Source organism: Sceloporus occidentalis, unplaced genomic scaffold (assembly GCF_023333645.1).
Source record: "Sceloporus occidentalis isolate IW3139 unplaced genomic scaffold, rSceOcc1.0.p SCAF_91, whole genome shotgun sequence".
NCBI classification, from domain to species: domain Eukaryota; kingdom Metazoa; phylum Chordata; class Lepidosauria; order Squamata; family Phrynosomatidae; genus Sceloporus; species Sceloporus occidentalis.
This window is the reverse complement of record NW_028317071.1, coordinates 34,611-43,313: the sequence shown is the minus strand read 5'-3', so window position 1 is coordinate 43,313 and position 8,703 is coordinate 34,611.

Below are 8,703 nucleotides of genomic sequence, written 5' to 3'. Positions count from 1 at the left end.
GGGTTTACCTTTTCCATCCTCTGAGACTGAGAGAGTGGGACTAGCCAAAGCTGTTTTCTTGGGAGGAATGTTGAAAGGGGGTTTACCCTTTCCAGCCTCTGAGGCTGAGAGAGTGGGACTAGCCAAAGCTGTTTTCTTGGGAGGAATGTTGAAAGGGGGTTTACCCTTTCCAGCCTCTGAGGCTGAGAGAGTGGAACTAGCCAAAGCTGTTTTCTTGGGAGGATTGTTGAGAGGGGGTTTCCCCTTTCCATCCTCTGAGACTGAGAGAGTGGGACTAGCCAAAGCTGTTTTCTTGGGAGGAATGTTGAGAGGGGGTTTACCCTTTCCAGTCTCTGAGGCTGAGAGAGTGGGACTAGCCAAAGTTGTTTTCTTGGGAGGAATGTTGAGAGGGGGTTTACCTTTTCCAGCCTCTGAGGCTGAGAGAGTGGGACTAGCCAAAGCTGTTTTCTTGGGAGGAATGTTGAGAGGGGGTTTACCCTTTCCAGCCTCTGAGGCTGAGAGGGTGGGACTAGCCAAAGCTGTTTTCTTGGGAGGAATGTTGAGAGGGGATTTACCCTTTCCATCCGCTGAGGCTGAGAGAGTGGGACTAGCCAAAGTTGTTTTCTTGGGAGGAATGTTGAGAGGGGGTTTACCCTTTCCAGCCTCTGAGGCTGAGAGAGTGGGACTAGCCAAAGCTATTTTCTTGGGAGGAATGTTGAGAGGGGGTTTACCCTTTCCAGCCTCTGAGGCTGAGAGAGTGGGACTAGCGAAAGCTGTTTTCTTGGGAGGAATGTTGAGAGGGGGTTTACCCTTTCCAGCCTCTGAGGCTGATAGAGTGGGACTAGCGAAAGCTGTTTTCTTTGGAGGAATGTTGAGAGGGGGATTACCCTTTCCAGCCTCTGAGGCTGAGAGAGTGGGACTAGCCAAAGCTGTTTTCTTGGGAGGAATGTTGAGAGGGGGTTTACCCTTTCCAGCCTCTGAGGCAGAGAGAGTGGGACTAGCGAAAGCTGTTTTCTTTGGAGGAATGTTGAGAGGGGGTTTACCCTTTCCAGCCTCTGAGACTGAGAGAGTGGGACTAGCCAAAGCTGTTTTCTTGGGAGGAATGTTGAGAGGGCGTTTACCCTTTCCAGCCTCTGAGGCTGAGAGAGTGGGACTAGCCAAAGCTGTTTTCTTAGGAGGATTGTTGAGAGGGGGTTTACCCTTTCCAGCCTCTGAGGCTGAGAGAGTGGGACTAGCGAAAGCTGTTTTCTTTGGAGGAATGTTGAGAGGGGGTTTACCCTTTCCAGCCTCTGAGACTGAGAGAGTGGGACTAGCCAAAGCTGTTTTCTTGGGAGGAATGTTGAGAGGGCGTTTACCCTTTCCAGCCTCTGAGGCTGAGAGAGTGGGACTAGCCAAAGCTGTTTTCTTAGGAGGATTGTTGAGAGGGGTTTCACCTTTCTATCCTCTGAGACTGAGAGAGTGGGACTAGCCAAAGCTGTTTTCTTGGGAGGAATGTTGAAAGGGGGTTTACCCATTCCAGCCTCTGAGACTGAGAGAGTGGGACTAGCCAAACATTTTTTTTTTCTTGGGAAGATTGTTGAGAGGGGGTTTCCCCTTTCCATCCTCTGAGACTGAGAGAGTGGGACTAGCCAAATCTTTTTTCTTGGGAGGAATGTTGAGAGGGGGTTTACCTTTTCCATCCTCTGAGACTGAGAGAGTGGGACTAGCCAAAGCTGTTTTCTTGGGAGGAATGTTGAAAGGGGGTTTACCCTTTCCAGCCTCTGAGGCTGAGAGAGTGGGACTAGCCAAAGCTGTTTTCTTGGGAGGAATGTTGAAAGGGGGTTTACCCTTTCCAGCCTCTGAGGCTGAGAGAGTGGAACTAGCCAAAGCTGTTTTCTTGGGAGGATTGTTGAGAGGGGGTTTCCCCTTTCCATCCTCTGAGACTGAGAGAGTGGGACTAGCCAAAGCTGTTTTCTTGGGAGGAATGTTGAGAGGGGGTTTACCCTTTCCAGCCTCTGAGGCTGAGAGAGTGGGACTATCCAAAGCTGTTTTCTTCGGAGGAATGTTGAGAGGGGGTTTACCCTTTCCAGCCTCTGAGACTGAGAGAGTGGGACTAGCCAAAGCTGTTTTCTTGGGAGGAATGTTGAGAGGGGGTTTACCCTTTCTAGCCTCTGAGGCTGAGAGAGTGGGACTAGCCAAAGCTGTTTTCTTGGGAGGATTGTTGAGAGGGGGTTCACCCTTTCCTTATTCTGAGACTGAGAGAGTGGGACTAGCCAAAGCTGTTTTCTTGGGAGGATTGTTGAGAGGGGGTTCACCCTTTCCTTATACTGAGGCTGAGAGAGTGGGACTAGCCAAAGCTGTTTTCTTGGGCGGAATGTTGAGAGGGGGTTTACCCTTTCCATCCTCTGAGACTGAGAGAGTGGGACTAGCCAAAGCTGTTTTCTTGGGAGGAATGTTGAGAGGGGTTTACCCTTTCCAGCCTCTGAGGCTGAGAGAGTGGGACTAGCCAAAGCTATTTTCTTGGGAGGAATGTTGAGAGGGGGTTTACCCTTTCCAGCCTCTGAGGCTGAGAGAGTGGGACTAGCCAAAGCTGTTTTCTTGGGAGGAATGTTGAGAGGGGGTTTACCCTTTCCAGCCTCTGAGGCTGATAGAGTGGGACTAGCGAAAGCTGTTTTCTTTGGAGGAATGTTGAGAGGGGGATTACCCTTTCCAGCCTCTGAGGCTGAGAGAGTGGGACTAGCCAAAGCTGTTTTCTTGGGAGGAATGTTGAGAGGGGGTTTACCCTTTCCAGCCTCTGAGGCAGAGAGAGTGGGACTAGCGAAAGCTGTTTTCTTTGGAGGAATGTTGAGAGGGGGTTTACCCTTTCCAGCCTCTGAGACTGAGAGAGTGGGACTAGCCAAAGCTGTTTTCTTGGGAGGAATGTTGAGAGGGCGTTTACCCTTTCCAGCCTCTGAGGCAGAGAGAGTGGGACTAGCGAAAGCTGTTTTCTTTGGAGGAATGTTGAAAGGGGGTTTACCCATTCCAGCCTCTGAGACTGAGAGAGTGGGACTAGCCAAACATTTTTTTTCTTGGGAAGATTGTTGAGAGGGGGTTTCCCCTTTCCATCCTCTGAGACTGAGAGAGTGGGACTAGCCAAATCTTTTTTCTTGGGAGGAATGTTGAGAGGGGGTTTACCTTTTCCATCCTCTGAGACTGAGAGAGTGGGACTAGCCAAAGCTGTTTTCTTGGGAGGAATGTTGAAAGGGGGTTTACCCTTTCCAGCCTCTGAGGCTGAGAGAGTGGGACTAGCCAAAGCTGTTTTCTTGGGAGGAATGTTGAAAGGGGGTTTACCCTTTCCAGCCTCTGAGGCTGAGAGAGTGGAACTAGCCAAAGCTGTTTTCTTGGGAGGATTGTTGAGAGGGGGTTTCCCCTTTCCATCCTCTGAGACTGAGAGAGTGGGACTAGCCAAAGCTGTTTTCTTGGGAGGAATGTTGAGAGGGGGTTTACCCTTTCCCCCCTCTGAGGCTGAGAGAGTGGGACTATCCAAAGCTGTTTTCTTGGGAGGAATGTTGAGAGGGGGTTTACCCTTTCCAGCCTCTGAGACTGAGAGAGTGGGACTAGCCAAAGCTGTTTTCTTGGGAGGAATGTTGAGAGGGGGTTTACCCTTTCTAGCCTCTGAGGCTGAGAGAGTGGGACTAGCCAAAGCTGTTTTCTTGGGCGGAATGTTGAGAGGGGGTTTACCCTTTCCATCCTCTGAGACTGAGAGAGTGGGACTAGCCAAAGCTGTTTTCTTGGGAGGAATGTTGAGAGGGGTTTACCCTTTCCATCCTCTGAGGCTGAGAGAGTGGGACTAGCCAAAGCTGTTTTCTTGGGAGGAATGTTGAGAGGGGGTTTACCCTTTCTAGCCTCTGAGGCTGAGCGAGTGGGACTAGCCAAAGCTGTTTTCTTGGGAGGAATGTTGAGAGGGGGTTTCCCCTTTCCAGCCTCTGAGGCTGAGAGAGTGGGACAAGCCAAAGCTGTTTTCTTGGGAGGAATGTTGAGAGGGGGTTTACCCTTTCCAGCCTCTGAGGCTGATAGAGTGGGACTAGCGAAAGCTGTTTTCTTTGGAGGAATGTTGAGAGGGGGATTACCCTTTCCAGCCTCTGAGGCTGAGAGAGTGGGACTAGCCAAAGCTGTTTTCTTGGGAGGAATGTTGAGAGGGGGTTTAGCCTTTCCATCCTCTGAGGCTGAGAGAGTGGGACTAGCCAAAGCTGTTTTCTTGGGAGGAATGTTGAGAGGGGGTTTACCCTTTCCATCCTCTGAGGCTGAGAGAGTGGGACTAGCCAAAGATGTTTTCTTGGGAGGAATGTTGAGAGGGGGTTTACCCTTTCCAGCCTCTGAGACTGAGAGAGTGGGACTAGCCAAAGCTGTTTTCTTGGGAGGAATGTTGAGAGGGGGTTTACCCTTTCCAGCCTCTGAGGCTGAGAGAGTGGGACTAGCCATAGCTGTTTTCTTGGGAGGAATGTTGAGAGGGGGTTCACCCTTTCCATCCTCTGAGGCTGAGAGAGTGGGACTAGCCGAAGTTGGTTTCTTGGGAGGATTGTTGAGAGGGGGTTTACCCTTTCCAGCCTCTCAGGCTGAGAGAGTGGGACGAGCCAAATTTATTTTGTTAGGAGGATTGTTGAGAGGCGGTTCACCCTTTCTATCCTCTGAGGCTGACAGAGTGGGACTAGCCAAATTTATTTTTTTGGGAGGATTGTTGAGAGGGGGGTTACCATTTCCATCCTCTGAGGCTGAGAGAGTGGGACCAGCTAAAGCTGTTTTCTTGGGAAGATTGTTGAGAGGGGTTTCATCCTTTCAATCCTCTGAGGCTGAGAGAGTGGGACTAGCCAAAGCTGTTTTCTTGGGAGGAATGTTGAGAGGGGGTTTACCCTTTCCAGCCTCTGAGGCTGAGAGAGTGGGACTAGCCAAAGCTGTTTTCTTGGGATGATTGTTGAGAGGGGGTTTACCCTTTCCAGCCTCTGAGACTGAGAGAGTGGGACTAGCCAAAGCTGTTTTCTTGGGAGGAATGTTGAGAGGGCGTTTACCCTTTCCAGCCTCTGAGGCAGAGAGAGTGGGACTAGCGAAAGCTGTTTTCTTTGGAGGAATGTTGAAAGGGGGTTTACCCATTCCAGCCTCTGAGACTGAGAGAGTGGGACTAGCCAAACATTTTTTTTCTTGGGAAGATTGTTGAGAGGGGGTTTCCCCTTTCCATCCTCTGAGACTGAGAGAGTGGGACTAGCCAAATCTTTTTTCTTGGGAGGAATGTTGAGAGGGGGTTTACCTTTTCCATCCTCTGAGACTGAGAGAGTGGGACTAGCCAAAGCTGTTTTCTTGGGAGGAATGTTGAAAGGGGGTTTACCCTTTCCAGCCTCTGAGGCTGAGAGAGTGGGACTAGCCAAAGCTGTTTTCTTGGGAGGAATGTTGAAAGGGGGTTTACCCTTTCCAGCCTCTGAGGCTGAGAGAGTGGAACTAGCCAAAGCTGTTTTCTTGGGAGGATTGTTGAGAGGGGGTTTCCCCTTTCCATCCTCTGAGACTGAGAGAGTGGGACTAGCCAAAGCTGTTTTCTTGGGAGGAATGTTGAGAGGGGGTTTACCCTTTCCCCCCTCTGAGGCTGAGAGAGTGGGACTATCCAAAGCTGTTTTCTTGGGAGGAATGTTGAGAGGGGGTTTACCCTTTCCAGCCTCTGAGACTGAGAGAGTGGGACTAGCCAAAGCTGTTTTCTTGGGAGGAATGTTGAGAGGGGGTTTACCCTTTCTAGCCTCTGAGGCTGAGAGAGTGGGACTAGCCAAAGCTGTTTTCTTGGGCGGAATGTTGAGAGGGGGTTTACCCTTTCCATCCTCTGAGACTGAGAGAGTGGGACTAGCCAAAGCTGTTTTCTTGGGAGGAATGTTGAGAGGGGTTTACCCTTTCCATCCTCTGAGGCTGAGAGAGTGGGACTAGCCAAAGCTGTTTTCTTGGGAGGAATGTTGAGAGGGGGTTTACCCTTTCTAGCCTCTGAGGCTGAGCGAGTGGGACTAGCCAAAGCTGTTTTCTTGGGAGGAATGTTGAGAGGGGGTTTCCCCTTTCCAGCCTCTGAGGCTGAGAGAGTGGGACAAGCCAAAGCTGTTTTCTTGGGAGGAATGTTGAGAGGGGGTTTACCCTTTCCAGCCTCTGAGGCTGATAGAGTGGGACTAGCGAAAGCTGTTTTCTTTGGAGGAATGTTGAGAGGGGGATTACCCTTTCCAGCCTCTGAGGCTGAGAGAGTGGGACTAGCCAAAGCTGTTTTCTTGGGAGGAATGTTGAGAGGGGGTTTAGCCTTTCCATCCTCTGAGGCTGAGAGAGTGGGACTAGCCAAAGCTGTTTTCTTGGGAGGAATGTTGAGAGGGGGTTTACCCTTTCCATCCTCTGAGGCTGAGAGAGTGGGACTAGCCAAAGATGTTTTCTTGGGAGGAATGTTGAGAGGGGGTTTACCCTTTCCAGCCTCTGAGACTGAGAGAGTGGGACTAGCCAAAGCTGTTTTCTTGGGAGGAATGTTGAGAGGGGGTTTACCCTTTCCAGCCTCTGAGGCTGAGAGAGTGGGACTAGCCATAGCTGTTTTCTTGGGAGGAATGTTGAGAGGGGGTTCACCCTTTCCATCCTCTGAGGCTGAGAGAGTGGGACTAGCCGAAGTTGGTTTCTTGGGAGGATTGTTGAGAGGGGGTTTACCCTTTCCAGCCTCTCAGGCTGAGAGAGTGGGACGAGCCAAATTTATTTTGTTAGGAGGATTGTTGAGAGGCGGTTCACCCTTTCTATCCTCTGAGGCTGACAGAGTGGGACTAGCCAAATTTATTTTTTTGGGAGGATTGTTGAGAGGGGGGTTACCATTTCCATCCTCTGAGGCTGAGAGAGTGGGACCAGCTAAAGCTGTTTTCTTGGGAAGATTGTTGAGAGGGGTTTCATCCTTTCAATCCTCTGAGGCTGAGAGAGTGGGACTAGCCAAAGCTGTTTTCTTGGGAGGAATGTTGAGAGGGGGTTTACCCTTTCCAGCCTCTGAGGCTGAGAGAGTGGGACTAGCCAAAGCTGTTTTCTTGGGATGATTGTTGAGAGGGGGTTTACCCTTTCCATCCTCTGAGACTGAGAGAGTGGGACTAGCCAAAGCTGTTTTCTTGGGAGGAATGTTGAGAGGGGGTTTACCCTTTCCAGCCTCTGAGGCTGAGAGAGTGGGACTAGCCAAAGCTGTTTTCTTGGGATGATTGTTGAGAGGGGGTTTACCCTTTCCATCCTCTGAGACTGAGAGAGTGGGACTAGCCAAAGCTGTTTTCTTGGGAGGAATGTTGAGAGGGGGTTTACCCTTTCCAACCTCTGAGGCTGAGAGAGTGGGACTAGCCAAAACTATTTTCTTGGGAGGAATGTTGAGAGGGGGTTTACCCTTTCTAGCCTCTGAGGCTGAGAGAGTGGGACTAGCCAAAGCTGTTTTCTTGGGAGGAATGTTGAGAGGGGGTTTACCCTTTCCAGCCTCTGAGGCTGAGAGAGTGGGACTAGCCAAAGCTGTTTTCTTGGGAGGATTGTTGAGAGGGGGTTTACCCTTTCCATCCTCTGAGACTGAGAGAGTGGGACTAGCCAAAGCTGTTTTCTTGGGAGGAATGTTGAGAGGGGGTTTACCCTTTCCATCCTCTGAGACTGAGAGAGTGGGACTAGCCAAAGCTGTTTTCTTGGGAGGATTGTTGAGAGGGGGTTTACCCTTTCCATCCTCTGAGACTGAGAGAGTGGGACTAGCCAAAGCTGTTTTCTTGGGAGGATTGTTGAGAGGGGGTTTACCCTTTCCATCCTCTGAGACTGAGAGAGTGGGACTAGCCAAAGTTGTTTTCTTGGGAGGAATGTTGAGAGGGGGTTTACCCTTTCCATCCTCTGAGACTGAGAGAGTGGGACTAGCCAAATCTTTTTTCTTGGGAGGATTGTTGAGAGGGGGTTTCCCCTTTCCATCCTCTGAGGCTGAGAGAGTGGGACTAGCCAAAGCTGTTTTCTTGGGAGGAATGTTGAGAGGGGTTTACCCTTTCCATCCTCTGAGGCTGAGAGAGTGGGACTAGCCAAAGCTGTTTTCTTGGGAGGAATGTTGAGAGGTGCTTTACCCTTTCTAGCCTCTGAGGCTGAGAGAGTGGGACTAGCCAAAGCTGTTTTCTTGGGAGGAATGTTGAGAGGGGGTTTCCCCTTTCCAGCCTCTGAGGCTGATAGAGTGGGACTAGCGAAAGCTGTTTTCTTTGGAGGAATGTTGAGAGGGGGATTACCCTTTCCAGCCTCTGAGGCTGAGAGAGTGGGACTAGCCAAAGCTGTTTTCTTGGGAGGAATGTTGAGAGGGGGTTTAGCCTTTCCATCCTCTGAGGCTGAGAGAGTGGGACTAGCCAAAGCTGTTTTCTTGGGAGGAATGTTGAGAGGGGGTTTACCCTTTCCATCCTCTGAGGCTGAGAGAGTGGGACTAGCCAAAGCTGTTTTCTTGGGAGGAATGTTGAGAGGGGGTTTACCCTTTCCAGCCTCTGAGGCTGAGAGAGTGGGACTAGCCAAAGCTGTTTTCTTGGGAGGATTGTTGAGAGGGGGTTTCCCCTTTCCATCCTCTGAGACTGAGAGAGTGGGACTAGCCAAAGCTGTTTTCTTGGGAGGAATGTTGAGAGGGGGTTTACCCTTTCCAGTCTCTGAGGCTGAGAGAGTGGGACTAGCCAAAGCTGTTTTCTTGGGAGGAATGTTGAGAGGGGGTTTACCCTTTCCAGCCTCTGAGACTGAGAGAGTGGGACT